Here is a 13732-nt window from a genome sequence, read left to right as displayed (position 1 = left end):
TTTCGGCCGATTTTGTTACAGGGCCGATTTTGCAGCTATGCTGCAAAAACGGTCCTGTAACAAAAACGGCCCCCAGGGGCCCAAAACAGGCCCCCACCCGTGCGGCGCACCGGGGGATTGCCCGGTGCCCGCTACGGCCAGTCCGGGCATGGGTGGGATGTGCTCTGAAGTGGGCATGAAAGAAGTGTGCAGTAAAGAAATATATCACTGCGGCTAGATTATTCAGCCATCAAAATCATTATCAATGATCAGTGCCACGGACGATGAAAAAAACTGATTATGAAGATAATAATAATGTGTTCCCCAAAACCTGCTTTTAAAATATTGCACAGTAAAATATGAATAGAATGAACACGCGATGTAAATTGCCCGTACAAGTTGTTTTAACACTCAAGAACACGTGCACATCTGAATAACTACAATATTTGTGACTGGCACTCGAAGTTGCCAGTGTGTTCTGAGTGCCCGCTGGCTGCTATGTCCCTTGAAGTTTTAAAGCCAGCAGAATGATGATGAAGGCGGCCTGGATTGCCTCGTTGCTGTCTGCTGGGTGTGAGTGCATTAAGGAAATTCAGTCTGCTTGATACACAGATCGTTTGTGCTCTGTGTTACCCAGAGGGCAAAATTATAGAACACTGCTATTTGTTTAACCCCCAGAGTTCTGAGCGCCAGCCCCTGGCATAGTCTCTTGCTTTATGCAAGACTGTAATATTTGATTCCCAATGTAATAATCATTTTTCCTTAGCCCGATCAGTTATTTTCATTTCAATATGCTAATGCATTTATTGTTGAAATGCTCATTCCTTGCACAGTAAATATTTTATAAACGTTATCCCACCATCATATAAAGCCTTGCATGTCATGCTGAATTTTGCATCATTTAAGTGTCTGATAATGATGAATTTATATCAACCACAATTATATATTCCTTGTGGGTCGCATTGAACACTGCCACAACTCAATGAACGCCTTTGTGGAACGGTTACACTCTCTTTTGTGCAGTTATTTGATTACTCAAGCAACTTGCCAAGAGCTGCTGTTGTTTGACTAAGTGAATGGTCAACGAGATCCTGCAATGATGCTGCTATGCACAAGCCAAGAAGATGGATAGGGTGGGGAGTACAGAAAACAAACAATACATGTTACCCAGTGGCGGCCGCCGCAGGGTAGTTGTGGTTAGGATTGTGTTTCAATAGAAAAAGCATTTTTTGGTTTGCCTATAACTTTGTAGGCGGTTGACAAATTTGAAGGAATCTTTTTAAAAATGAGGTTCTTTCTCCTCCGCTCCTTTCTGGGAAATTTTGGGGGGATCTATCAAGCAGGGTGCCAAGAAAAATGGAGACCTTTGGAACCTTCCAAAAATGTTTGTTCTGTTTTATTTTAGACCCAGGGGTGCTCTCGGGAAAGAGAGTCCAGTACTTTCAGGCTATGATCCTGTTCTTTCAGCCTCAGCCCAGGATTTCAGTGAGGTGGACTCTGAGGCTGCTGGGGCTGATGGCCTCCTGCATCCTTCTGCTTTAGTAGGCCAGGCGCAGTGGGCCTAGTATCAAAGGGACCTCTCCAAACATATTGAGACTAGGGAGGAGACTGCAAAGAATTTGCAGTGGAAGCTATTGGACTGCGATTGGGTCAGTGGCAGACCCCTTTCCCTTCCCCCCAGAGCTCCCAGTGGGGACCGATGCATCGCTTCTGGGTTAGGACAGCCACCTTGAAGAAGTGGAGATCATAGGCTGCTGATTTGCCTACTCGGTCCTGCAGGACTTTCTGGTTTGGGTCCACTCCCAGATCCATCTCCAAAAAGGTACTGCTTTGGTATCTATTAGAAAGGGGAGGAATCTACAGATAGAAGTCTTTATCAGAAGAAAAAGTTACTTGCCTTCATTTATGCTCTTTCTGCTAGACACCCTATGTGGTCGCAGATTCCTCACTGACCCTCCCTTCCATCCCATTCTGTGATTGGTCTCAGCATGTTGATAAGATCTAAAAGAAGTCCAGGAATCTACACACTGCTTTCGATCCGTATTAGTCTTGGGTTTCAGCACCTGAGGGAGAGGACTGCCTAAAAACACTGATGTCAGTGTGCAGAAGTGGCACCAATATAGGCTTTACACGTTAATTTTGTAGCAGAAAGGCGTTGGTGAGGAACCGAAAAGCACCAATTAACGGCGCACTGAGGTACTGCTGAAAAATCATTTGAATCCAGTCTGATGCCTGGTGTGAATAATTTGCAGCTAGATATTCTCTACCAAAAAAAAAAAGTGTGACAAAAGGTAAGTAATGTCTTCGTTTCGGAGATGAGGCAGTGTTTATTTCCTGATTATTAGAGAGCAAAGTCACATTCATTTATTGCATACTTTGGTCTTAGAAAAATGTAGAATTGTTCTGAGGGAGACCCTAAGTCAGACCTCATTCTGCTTTACTGATTTCTGCAATTGAATGCGAATTACCTGTATAATTTAATATGGATGTTGACCGATTTTGAGAATAACTATATTTTGTCTTGTGTAATGAACGTTAATTATTTATTAAAAACCTTCATGGTTTCTAATTTATAACTCGTCTTAAGAAAGTTTATTTAATTGATTAGGCTATTTGATTTACTGACAATTAAGTATATGGTGAGGCACATTTCCTCATGTGTTATTGAAGGCAATTCCACCCCTAATTCTGTGGAGCCACTTTATTTTTAGATTATGTGAGAAGATAATATCAACAGTTAATACATGCAGATTCAAAGCAAAATAACATTTTGAACAAAATGTATGAATTTGAGAACACTTTGGGAAGATTTGGTTTATAAATCATACTTTTGTCAAAGTTCAGGTTGTTAATTTAAACCAGACAGATGGGTACTTTTCAAAATATTGCCTATTACGGACTGGTGTAGAATTATCCAATTATAATTGATCATTCTGGAAGGGTAGTGCTAGCCCATTACTCTAACTTATCAGTTACTCTTAGTTTGTGCTAGAAGAGTAGGGCAACACGAGAGCTACCAGGAAATAAAGATTTCTGCCATTAGAGATTTCCAGAGAATTTGAATTAGTGACAAGGAAGCGCCTTAATAAATCTTCAAATATTTTCATTATTAGTAAATGGGAACACAGTTCTGCTAAGTGAAGGAGTTTAATTAATGTTATGATGTATATATGCTCACGTGTGTAGAAGCTTTATTTACTTCTTGGCCTTCAAAATGTTACTATTGGGCTTAGTACTGGGGTGGCCTATGAAGGTCCAAAAAGTCCAGATCCATGCCAGATCTTCAGGATAACAACATTCTAAACTCTATTTCATTTTATCATATTGAATATATCTCATGTAGAAATTCCGAAGTTTTGGCCTGTACTCAGCCTTCCTGGATCTACGGTGAACTCACTTGGTGTGTGGTAGCACCAAAGGGGATAATAGTTTATAACACATGGGACACTGCAATCCCTGTATAGAATCCTGTCTCTAATTTTCTTATTACAGGCACCTCTCATGTTTCTAGTCACCAGTAATAATGAAAAGACATAGCTTCTCAACTGTCATAAGTTATTACAGTTTAGTTCTGATATCACAATGCCTCCCGTCAAAGGTAGCAGCCACGATAAAAGGCACCTCACAGAGCATAATTACAGCTGCAGTTTAAAGAAGAAAAACTGGAACTCGCTTTTCTTTTTTTTGGTACCTTTTTCTTGAGAGAAAGTGATCAGCAGAAAGGAGATTATGGCAACATGTCATTACAGGGACAGTAGAAGTTGTGCATATTCACACGCATCATGAAGTACAGCATTTTTGAAATCTGACTTACACTAATAAACCTGATTCTAAAATCTTTGTGAAAAAAATACTAACTGCTTTTTGCTATGATTAATTTCATACTACAGATTCGGTTCTTATTTTTCTTCTCTGCAATGAACATGAAAGATTAAGGAATCAAGGATTTAAGTGGGTTGAGGGAAGGGTGATGGTGTGACCATGTATTTTAGGGAATAAAATATCCTCTCCTTACATTAAAAGGATATTGCATGTCCCCTTGGAGTTCCATGATCTTAGGAAGGAACTCAGTCTTTGGCCTCATTATCATAGATATACTGGACATGGAACTCATTGGTGACTTGCAATATCCTTGTCATATATCCACAAGGGGGGATTTCATCCTATATATTAACCACAATTGACTACTTTTGAACAATGCAACTGCAATATGCCAATCTGATATGCGTAAACCTTTTCAACCAGTTACAGGATTTCTTTACCTGTAATTGTCAATCTGCTGGCATTGGTTGTTTGAGCTGCTTATAATGATCTAAAGTCTGACAGCTATCTTTAATATATTGTCTATAGTATATACTAGGCTGTATCCTAAACCTGAGTTTCAAATCGGGAACTAGCACCATCAATGACATAGTTATTGGATCTCTATAGAGGGAAAATGGATGCAATCGACCTACTTGTTTGATGACAGTACAAAGCTACTTTTAGCAATCGCTGTTCATACTGCGTATAGCTCAAAAGAAAATAATACTGCATTACCTTGTTAGCAATATCAACTGTTTATATTCTTAAGGTGCACTATAAATAGGATAAGCAATTTATGTTTGTACTAATAATTTTGTTGCTGCAAGAGGAACAAGATTTGGTATACACATGAGCGACACAAGTCAGGTACATCATTTCAATTTGTGTGCATATTTGTCAAGGGGCAAAATTGTATGGGACTAGCTAAAACAATTCTCTTTCTAAGTTGGATAGGAAACTTTGCTCTCCGCTACTGTAATATCTACTTAATGTAAGTACATCAAAACTGACAGGAAGATAGAAATCTATCCAGCTCACATTTCTCTTTCATTTGGTGTAAATCAATTCAACACGTTTAAGATATTTGCATGACAAACAAATGTGTGTCAGCTTGAAAGTGTTAATCTTTTGTATAGAGTTCATACATAGTCCAAGGATCTACATCCATGGACTGTCCGAGGGTCGAACAAAATAAACAAATAATTCTGTGTGGGTGAAAGACTTTCCTCCCACTTTTGAGATCCACTGATTTTCAATGGATTGGCTGGTCATAACAAAAAAGAATTACACCCACAATGCAGTGATTCCAGAGTTTAAAGCATCCAGCATTGTGAGAAACATCTGAGCAATATCGTCCTCCCAAAATAAAAAAAATTGTATTTTGGATACAGTGGTTCTGACTAGTAATCAAGGAGTCTGTGTCAGAAAAAATAATAGGGCAGGTAACTGATAATATAAGCATCTAGTGACACCATTGTGTGTGCAGATCTGAGGAACCAGACAAGATCCTCGGATTCAGACAATCTCTGTCATTCCCTTTGGAACTGGGAAAGCATGATGAGTGCCTTCCTGGATTATTGGGTCCACAATTCGATTAAAAAAAAAGCAAGGCTTCATTGACAAAATGGCCACTAAGAGTAAGAGACTGAGCATAGGACGTGCCCATCACTCAAGAACAATGCACAGAGTCTGTAAAGCCAAAGGGAATGCACAGTGGGTCATGGGGGCATAAAGGCTGCGTGCAGAGAATGGGTGGAGCCTCTCCCCTTCAGCTAGATTCTTCTGTACTGAATGTGCTGTATGTTCTGGGGCATGGGAGATGTGACCTTGCACATAGTCGGTTCTGTGGGAAGGATTGCGAGGCCAGCGGTCATAACCTTCAGCCATATTCTCCCGCACATCTGTATGTGGCGCTAGTAGGAGCGGGATGGGTGCTAGGGTGCATGATGTAGCTGCAGGCAAAATAAAACTCTTGGCAAGCACATTACTTTCCTGAACGGAATCTGAAATTTCCTCCAAGGGCAGAAGTAGGTGCATAGTTGCGACAGACATGGGCAGAGAATACAAATGTTAATAAAGAAATACTGAAGATTTTAATCATTTAAATCTTTCTTCAACCTTCAGATGTCATTCTGATTTGTTTTATGCGGATGTTACTTCATTACCAAATGGAATACATTTGTCGGCATATTGTAAATGGACACTACATTTCTTATTTCACTAAAACTATGTGAGAAAGTTGCAGTCCTTCAATTACATATTGCCCTTATTGATTTGTATGTGTCCTGCACATTTAAAGCTAGGCATCTTATCCACAACTGTTTTCATTTCACAGAAACTGTTGAAATGTTTATGACCCCGTTGTGATTCATCACTAGACGTTGTCAAGCTCCACAAGTATTCTGGTACTGGGGAGTAGCTGCGAAGGATAGTTTTACACCTTTCCTTTCATCGTCTATGCACAATGTAGTGGGTAAGAGGCAAGACAAGTACTTTCACTTTCCTTCAAGCATGCCAAAATACATTCGAAGCTTGGTTTGCAAAATGCTTCATATTCGTGTAGTATTGTATTATTACTGAAGGGTTTCTGTAGGTTGCTGTGACTGTATGGTGGCACCCTTGACAAAGACTTTTCAGAACTGCATATCTCAGGTGTGCAAACTGTTAAACATGCATCAGGCTTAAGGAGCCTTGTTGGCATTTAGGGCGTTATTTCACCTTTGTAACCTTTGCAAGCTGTTTATAGGGTGTTGGCTTTGGTATTTCCATCCGCCAGTATGTACATATTTGGGATTTTGTGCGTAGCATTCGGTTTAGTTATTATTAAAGTTCTTTTCCATTAAAAAAAAACAAAAGTCACTGAACATTGGTTCATTAAGTGTTGTTTGATGCATTGGTGAGTTGAAGATCTGTAGCCCAGAGTGGCTCACTGAGTCAGCCTTGGACTTCTCTGCCGCACTGCCCTGAAATGCAAGAGCTAAGCTAGGTACTCAATTCCTAGGTAGGTGGCTGGCACTATAAGGGCCCCAGGACACCAGAATCCAAAGACCCTGTTGTCACTGTTGGAGGCCACTCACCTCTGATTTTCCTGTGACCCTCAGACCAAGCTATCTCATGCGAACATTTAGAATTGTCATCTATTCTGTGTGCGCATGTGTCACCGGTTGTATATTCTCTGTATGAGGAACCACAGGGCTTCTTCCCTTTTCCTGGTTGTTGTTTACATGTAAGTCTGTTCACAAATATTATCTGGAGGCGCGGAGTGTGGTGTCAATGACATACATATTTCACACCTCTGTCGCTCACTTTGCTGAGCTAGACACCGTTACCTTTGCCATTTCAGAGTGCCTGCCTGAGACTCACGTGAGAATGACAAAGAGTGGATCAAACCTCATGTCATTGCCACTGAGGAATGATTGCCACAGATGAGCGTTGACACATAACTAGGCTGAGCGGCGTCTTACAAACACAGCAGGCTTTCATTCAAAAGTAATTAAACATTGCCTGCGTCACATAGGTGTAATCATTGGGAGACATTTGTTAATGATTTGGTACAGGTTTAATCAAAATAGCAATGTTTTATTGTCTCTGAATGAATTTGCACTAGCATGTCAGTTATAGGAACCGCCTCAAAGGAATATGTCAAGCAAGTATTAGCACAGAATGCAGATGCAGCCTGTCCAAAACTGTTCTGAGTCGGCGAATTACTTTTAAAATCAATTGAAGACTGAAAATATGATAAACTGTGTACAGCTGGAAATTTACAGTTGGCTGTTTAGATCTGGTTACGTTTTCAAGGGGTCATGTTTTCGTAATTCCCACTTCCAAGATTCTAAACTTTCTTACTCTGAGTGCTTGCTAATAAAACTCTCAACAGGCATAACTCATAGAATACAATTTCCTCTTATCTCTTATTACTTTATTTTTTTTTAAAGAAAATACACTAATGTGTTTATAGCTCCATAACGAAATTAAGGTAACCAATAACAATCATAGAATAATAAAGGTTTCTTGACAGGTAATTGAAAAGAAAAAGAACAGTGGGCTGAATACCGAATTACTAACCGTTTGCAAATCATAACATTAATATTTGTGGATTAGTCACCACAAAAAGTACATATTTGTCATATTCAATATATTCTCAGGATAAAAAGACCATTAAAATGACTTTTTGGGGGAATGTAATATTGGGAATGTCGTTAAAATACAAATACCAATAAATAAGGTTCTTCAGGGTTGTGATTGGGCGGGCTAGACTTCACTTCGTTTGCGAATCCTTCCTCAAAATACCTAATGAGAGTATAACATTGTTTTTCACTTTATTTACCCACTATCTTGAATATATGATAAGGAAAATGTATCATCACTTGAAATAAAATTAACAATATTAGCTTTGCTATGATCTCCTCTACGCAATGTTCTGTCTAATGGGGTGGGAGGATTATATCCATATTCTAATTGACTGCACTGAAATCTGACTCCCGATTGAGCATGTTTACATAATTATATATACTATGTTTAAATATTATTTCATGTGTAGAATGGTCTATGTGTCTAGATAAACATGAATCTTTTAAATAATTTGATTCTTAGTCAAACAAAGAATCAATTTGCGAAATAGGTTAATTTATCTTTCAAAATACCACATTGATAGTAAGACACTTAACAAGCCATCCATGAAAAAAGCAATTAGCTATTTAAAAACCATTGCAAATAGGTTTTGCAAACCTACATCTATCAGGCAAATGCTCTTATATGCATTATGGTGAATTTGTGCTTTTATTCAACTTTATTCACAAAACGTTTCAAACCTTTCAGCTAGGGGAATGTGTTTGATGTCACCTTAATTTATTGCATACGGATAGTTGACCAACCACGTGAAATATAAATTGATACAAAATAGATTTGCCCTTACTGTGCAATAGATTGACTATTTTTTTTAAACATGTTTATTCGTTTTCAATATGAATATTTGGTTACATTGAACTTCACATAATTGCACAATATTATTCGTCATGTTAGATGCACCAGCTTCAGTTATCTATTCAACCCATCCCACTCCCCGCACCCACTTAGGCCAAACTCAGATACTAACAGAAAACAATTGGACGATAGCTATTTAGAGTAATAACACAGCAGTACAACAGGTCAGATATAGTGAATTACCCGGTTGGGATACAGGATAAATCTGGTCTTTCTGTATTAGATATTACAGTCAGTTTCCAGGGCTGGTTGTTGTGGGTGCTGTGTATATGATGTAGCGGTCCGCTACTCGTCAGTGTGTAATGTATCTGGCGCTTGCGCCCCAGTCCGCAGGTCTGAGTACATCTGCCTCCATGCCCTCAAGTCTTCTCTAGTTTCACGTCTTTTCTAACATGCTTCATTCTGATCTCTTCGGCTGTTGCCCATTCCAGCATGTCATGGAGCCATTCTCTATCCATTTGATTGCAATGCACCGTTTAGCAAGTACTAAACCTAGGGTCCAAAGATCTGCGGCTGAGCTTCCTTTTTACTGGGGTTGGGAGCAGGCCCACCAAAACCTCGCGAGGGGTGCCCTCAAATTCCCAGCCTGTAGCATGTTTGATTGTCTGCAAGACCTCTCTTAAGTATGGAGTAATGCAGGCACACTGCCAGACCATATGTAGAAAATCCGACTCAGAGGCCCTGCACCTTGAACATTCAGCAGGTCGGGTGAGATAAATAGCATGTAGAGTCTTAGGGGGAATGTATTACTGCTGAACATAATTATACTGAACTAATTTAAATCGCGTCTTCACAGGTTATAAATTGACCACCAAGATACAAGTCCCCCAGTACCTTACAGCCACCAGTCTTCCACTTTCTCACTGACATATTTTGTTCTATGTCTGCAAAAGGGTTCAATTGCCCAGATCAGCATGTCACAGGCATATGGGGCCCAACATAGGACCGTTAAAACCACTCGCTCCCAAATGCGGCCCAGGGTCTAATTCAGAAAGAGCAAGTGTCTGGAATGCGGGTCCCTAGCATTAGGAGCTCCGGCAAACCTCGCTTCCAATCTGGGTGGTTTAGCAGTCGTTTTTCCCAATTGTCCCCCTCGTCCAACCAATGGATTGCATGCTGGAGGTGTGCTGCAAAATAATAGTACCCTAGAATTGGAACCCCTAGTATGCCCCCCCTCTCCCAGGACTGCTGTAGCATATGCAGCCCCATTCTTCTACGTTTCGTGGACCAGAGCAGTTCCACCAGGAGACTATCAAGCTCACGGAAATATAGATTGAATCTTTTTATATTACAGTAAACACGCTTAATATTCAAATATTAAAGGACAGCACATTCCATATGGGAAGATGTTACATTATTTGATAGTTTCACAAATACAAAGTGTGACTCAAAATTTCAAAGCCTTGCAGATTATGGAAACAAAATAGTTTAGAATAAACAATACCAATTACAAGATCCAATTATTGTGTGGCAGACGTGACTTTCGACGGTCCAGTTAACATCCAGCCCTGAGCGCCTCACCAGGATCTAATAGAAATAACACTGCTATGGGCAAAGTTTCTTCAGAAATAATACCTTCGCAAAGTGGTTAACATCTCAGTCTTCAACGTCTTCGATTAGCAAAATCCCAATGACGTTCTTTTCTCTTAAACTCTAAGCACATTATATGTATTGATGTTTATACATCACAAACCTTGCTGTGAAACAACAAAACACTGTACACTACATGATGAATTACATTTTACACACACATTTCACACAGCACAGGGAGATTAAGTGATTAGACCAGAATCACACAATGCTGTGTCTAGCGCTGAAGCTGTGATTCGTACCAGGATCACAAAGTTCCAAAGGCAGCAGCTCGAACCACATCTCCTCCCATGGTATTTTATTTACATTCCAATTTATTACATATGTTATGACCGTCTAGGTGCTACAGCAGTCACTAATTTAAAGTCCTTCAGGTCAGTTCCAAGAAAGTTTCTAAACATCTTAAAATGGTAACCAATGACCAGTCCATATAATTTGGTTCAAAGCATATGTACTGCTAACCAAATGGGTTGAAACACAACAAATGAAGTAGGTGGTCCATAAAAAAGTATGTATATAGTATTAGGTTTATAGTATGGGGTAGAGTGAGAGATAGGGTTAGGATAAGGATGAGGATAATATTTGTGTTGAGTAAGAAAATGGGTTACTGGATGAGAAGGGTCTTTACTCCACTCCAGCAGGAACCACAATCCTTGTGAGGGTGAAGTCACAAGTAATTCCTAAATTATCCTGTGATCCACCTACAGGTAGCTTAGAACAGAGCAGTCAGGCCTCACTCCAAGGCATTGTGTAAAGTATCTGTGCAACACTGCACAGACTAACAGAGTGACAGAGTGAAAACACACCACTAAAGGCTCCCACATCAGTGTACAAAAATAGAGTTACTTTTAGTAAATAAAACAAGACCAAAACGACAAAAATCCAATTAGTAGAGCCAGAGATATTCATATTTTAGAGATTTCAGTGAAAATAGTGCAAAAAGGACAAAGCGCGAACTTGGAAATCTGGTCATGCCAAACCAAGAAAAAAAATCACAAGTTCAGGCCAAATGTAATGGAGTGTGGGCCAGCTACAGGGACCCAGGTAGGCCTTTTGAACAGAGAACTGTGGATTCTGGTTGCGGCGCATTTTGAGGTCCCTCACCCAAGATGTGTTGTGCAGCAGAGACGATGCATCGGTTTTGAGGAGCTGCAGAGCTGCGATCTGAGATCCTGCATCATCATCAAGGATCCAGTTGCAAAGGGCTTGAGATGAAAAGTCTGGTGTTGGGGGTGCATTGTGCAATTGAGGTTATGCGTCGGTTCCAAGGATCTTCGAGACTCTGATGCGAGAACCTGCATTTTTGTCGAGGCTCCCGTTTATGAGAGATTTGTGGCGCGAGGGCCTGCGTCAGGTAAGCTTTATACAGGCAGCGGTTCCAATGCGGGCTGCAAGGTCAATGCAGAGTCCTATAATGTGGGAGCACCCTCACAGCAGAGACATTCTGCTTGGGTTTGCACCACCCAGCAGAGAAGATGAGTCAGTTCTGCTAGGTCCACAGATTGGTTGGTAGAACCTCTTCAGGACCCCTTCCAAAAGTCCAGGACTGGGGTGGCACCACTTGGCAGGGTTGAACACAGATGGCAGAGTTCAGGTGCTGGGTTCAAGGTTTTTGGAGCCTTCTGGCCCTGAGACTTCAGTCAAGGGGCCAGCCAATTAGCCTTTGGAGTCACTTTGGGGTTTTGGGTTTAGCAGACGCAGGTCCAGTCCTTCTCACCCAGGCAAGAGGGCAGCAAGCAGCTAGTCATCACAGCAGGGCAACAGTTCCTTCAGAGTAGCAGTCCAGCAGAGTCTGAGTCCTTTCAGCATCACAACAGTCCATCTTCCTGGCAGAGTATACACAAGTCCAGTAGTGCCCTAAAGAGGTGGTGTCTGAGGTCTATTATTTATACCTGGTGCCCTTCAACTGGAAGATAGGAAAAGCTTCTATAGTTTTCCCTTTGAAGTCCCCAGGTATCCTGCTTTACCCTCTCCTGGCTCCAAATGAACTACGGAGTGTATGCAGATCTTTGTGTTGAGGCAGGACACAGCCTATGCAAGTGTAAGTAGGGCTGTGCCCAGCTCCTCCCTTTATCTTAACAGTGATGGCCCATCCAGGCCCAACTAAGCACTCTATTGTGTGTGGCTGTCTGGGAGGAATACACAAATCCTCAAATGTCCACTACCCCCAGTCATATGACCCAGAGACAGGCTACAGGCAGTAAATGGCAACTTTCTAAAAGTTAACTTTACCATAAGAGGATTTTTCATTACAATTCCAAAGACACCAATTATTAACTGGTTACCTGCTCACATTTGAAAATTGCAGCTTATTAAATTTAATAAGGTCACTCCAATCATAACCTATGGGAGAGGTAGGCCATCCAGTATTGAAAAATCAATTTATCAACATATCAAGGACATATCAAGCTTAGCAATACATGCCTCACCTTTTGAATGCACTCCACCTTGCCCTCTGGGCTGTTTCAACCCTAGAGGTGACTTATATGTCCCAAAAAGGAAGGTTTGGGCTGGCAAAAGGTGTATTTTGGCAGGTCAAAATGGAAGCTTAAAACTGCACACACACAGGCTGCAATGGCAGGCCTTAGATGTTTAATGGGATACTTAAGTGGGTGCACACTTGTAGTATTTAATTTATAGGCGTTGGGTGCATTTGATACCACTTTACTAGGGGCATGTAAGTAAATTCAATATGCCAATTGGGGATAAGCCAATATTACCCTATTTTAATGAGTAAACATATGCACCATAATACTGATTAGCAGTTGTGAAGTGCAGGGATTCCTAAGGAATACAAAAATGAGATCAGGAAAACAAAATGGAGGAAGAAGGCTGTTTGGGGGAAGACCACCCTAAGGCTGACAGGTCTAACAGGTTTTAGCATTATTTAGTCTTAAAGAAATTGTTAGATGAGATTTGAATTAATGAAAGTTGGTGCTAGGAATACAATTAAGTGCCACAAATAGACGTACAGAATGGCTTAGGGCTAGAAATAGGGCTTACAGTTAGGATTATGTTTAGAGATAGGATTAGAGCAAAGATGACTGGTAAATGTTGGGGTTAAATTGTAGCTTATTTGGAAATCCAGGAACCTGGAGGTTTACGATACCTGATTGCTTGTGATGTGACCCCAAATCATGGCCAATTAGCTTACCCCAAATGGCATCTCTTACTTTTGTATAAGGCTATCGTTAAGGGGCATAAATGTTAAATTCCACATATGGGCTGCAAAAAAAAAAAAGAGCTGCCCCTTTGACTCTAACCTTCTGCAGACTCAAGCTAAAGTTTACCCATGCTAAAATAATTATTGGAGCCATATAGGTGTGAGAGCATACCAAATGTGGAGCTGGCATAGATCGACAGTAACACAATTCAA

This window comes from Triturus cristatus, chromosome 4_1 (assembly GCF_964204655.1).
Source record: "Triturus cristatus chromosome 4_1, aTriCri1.1, whole genome shotgun sequence".
In the NCBI taxonomy this organism is placed as follows: domain Eukaryota; kingdom Metazoa; phylum Chordata; class Amphibia; order Caudata; family Salamandridae; genus Triturus; species Triturus cristatus.
Note: the sequence above shows the minus strand (reverse complement) of the source record.